The sequence below is a fragment of the Anneissia japonica genome, unplaced genomic scaffold (assembly GCF_011630105.1).
Source record: "Anneissia japonica isolate Jap-2015-1 unplaced genomic scaffold, ASM1163010v1 scaffold287760_len733007_cov179, whole genome shotgun sequence".
Classification (NCBI taxonomy): Eukaryota; Metazoa; Echinodermata; class Crinoidea; order Comatulida; family Comatulidae; genus Anneissia; species Anneissia japonica.
Window position 1 is genome coordinate 157,340 of NW_022699005.1, and position 2,832 is coordinate 160,171.

Here is a 2,832-nt window from a genome sequence, read left to right on the forward strand (position 1 = left end):
AAAATTTGAATATAATAATCTTTATATCTCCATTTTTTTATTGAACAATTTAGGAGGGTGGGGGCAGGCCGGCTGGGTCCCCTTGAATCCACCACTGGGTACTTCAGCAGATGGAGAATCTACCACCTCAACCCTACCATGGTTTGGGCTGAGGTAAGAAAATTTGTGATTATGGCACCTCTAGATGGACGGAAATTACACCCTTAGACTTAAAATTTGAATATAATTTTCCTTATATCTCCATTAAAAAAAATTTAACAATTTAGCCTCCCCCTCCCCATGAACGCGCCACAGATTTCTGAACAATGTCGAAGTCAAGATTACTTCCACGACCTCAATGAATTATTTAGTATGAGGGTTATCCTTGATATGGGTTCCCCGACAAAAACTTCACTTTTCCTCCGATGGATAAAAATTACCCTTCTATGTAGATCGGAAATGATACTCCAACTGTGGCGGGTCCAGGAAGTCAAAATAGAGGGGTTTAGGGAGAGTCTTGCGTAAATAGAATGTCCACCCGCCTCAGCCCCAAAATTGTTTGGGTTGAGGTAGGCCTAAGAAAAATTATGATTATGGCACCTCTAGATGGCCGGAAATGGCACTCTCAGATTAAAAGTTGAATACAATTTTGTTTGTTTTCTCCATTTTTTTTTTATAATTTTGAAAAAAAAAATAAGGATGGGGGTCCCGTGCTGACTGGGTTTCCAATTGAATCTGCCACTGTTCAATATAACACTTGACATAACTTATAATTTTGTTTCACAAATGATTAATTGCTAATGTCAAGCGAAAGATTTTTTTATTCGAAATATTTTTTTTTGACTCAATACAGTTTTTACAACCTATAACACATTAACTACATTGTACTATAAATTCTGAAGTTAACCTTCAGACAACTTTATTTAAAAAAATATCCTAATTAAGTATCTTATTGTTTTCGTTAAATTAGAGTTTAAATGTGGTTATATTACGCTGGTTTACTGTAAGCCAATCAGTTACACTACTATACATCTTCGTGGTTAGCATAAAGAGAACTAGAACGCCGCTCCATTAAGAGTGCCCCCTCCCCCCATATACCTAAATACAGAATTCACGAATGCAGGCGATTTTTTCTTCAATGCTCGAGGGTGGGTTTTTCAAAGAAACTTTACAGACGCACGTATATAGACATCAATCAACATTTGGTTGCTCAACTCAAAAAGGTAAATTGTAATGTTCGTTAGAAAATGAAAAAGAAAATCTATACTTTATAGTAATAGTAATAATAATGATAGGTCAATTTATAAGGCGCAAAATAAACAAGGTGTAAGCACGAAATAATACTAATAGTAATAATAATAATAATAATAATAATAATAATAATAGTAATAATAATAGTAATAATAATAACAATAATAATAACAATAATAATAATAATAATAATAATAATAATAATAATAATAATAATAATAATAATAATAATAATATTGATGATGATGATGATGATGACATTGCAGCGTTCGTAAAATGTGTGTCACTGGTTCTGGGAACAGTCACAAAAGTGGGGGCCGTTGCTTTTAATAATGTTTATATCTGTGCACTCGTTTAGCATGATATGCCTATCTTAAAACCCATAGTATTTTTTACTGTCTTGAATAAGGTCCAGACCTAAATGCCCCGCTGTAGTGATATAAACCTAGTTTTTGGCTATTTTAGCCTACGAATTGTTTGAAATAGGGCATTAACAAAAAAAAAGTAAAAACTTGGTTATACACTAGTGGAACATCTAAAAGTAATACTCTTGTTAACTTAGGTATTCCTATAGTAGCGTGAACTGTCACTTAAGAAGGGAGCTTGGTGGTCCTCAATTCTGTCCGAGTCTCAGTAAGGGCAGTCTGATAGGCTAAGTAGGCCTAGCCTATCTATGTATGTAAATTGCCGGTGACTACATGTATATCACCCGTTTAGCATGATATGCCTATCTTAAAACCCTTAGTATTTTTTACTGTCTTGAACAACGGTCCAGAACTAAATGCCCTGCTGTAGTGATACAAACAAGTTTTTAGCTATTTTAGCCTACAAATTAATTGTTTGAAATAGGGCATTAACAAAAAAAAAAAAAAAGAAGCAAAAAAAAAAAGTAAAAAGTTGATTATACTGTGGGACATCTTAAAAGTAATATTTGTTCCTATAGTAGCGTGAACTGTTACGTTTAGGAGCTTTGTCCTCAATTCTATCCAATAAGCTGCCTGATCTCTCAAATGGAGCAACATAATTGGTCAATTCTCAGTTAGTTTCGGCGACGACGCTGCCTAGCAGCTAGGCAGCAGCGTAGCAGTGAAGTTAGTGATTATTACATGTTACCATTATGTGTACGAGATGATACATGTACGAGATGATATGTGCGAGATTGCCCAAAATTTTAAGAAAAAAAAGTATTCTTCCTGGGATATATTTTTTGGTTTTTCAAAACATGAAATTATGCCAAAAAACATGAAATTATGCTAAAAACGCCTAGATTATGCCGCGGCATAATGCCAGATGCCGTGGACTCCAAATTATGCCAAAAAGCATAATTATGCCAGAAATGGCAAGTATGACTCGCATAGCAAAAACGATCGCATAGCGCCGCGTAGCGGCGCTATCTTTGACTGGAGTATAATATACATAGAGATATGATAATATAGGAACTCTATCCGCTACACATGAAGGGCGCCATAACATGATGATGCTACGTACACGATTGACAAGATTGACAACTAGCATTCCATTGGCAGGTTGATTTGTCTAAGGGGTCATCCATTCTTTTTATCATTTTCACGAGAGTACAAAACATACTCTTTCTGCTAAGAC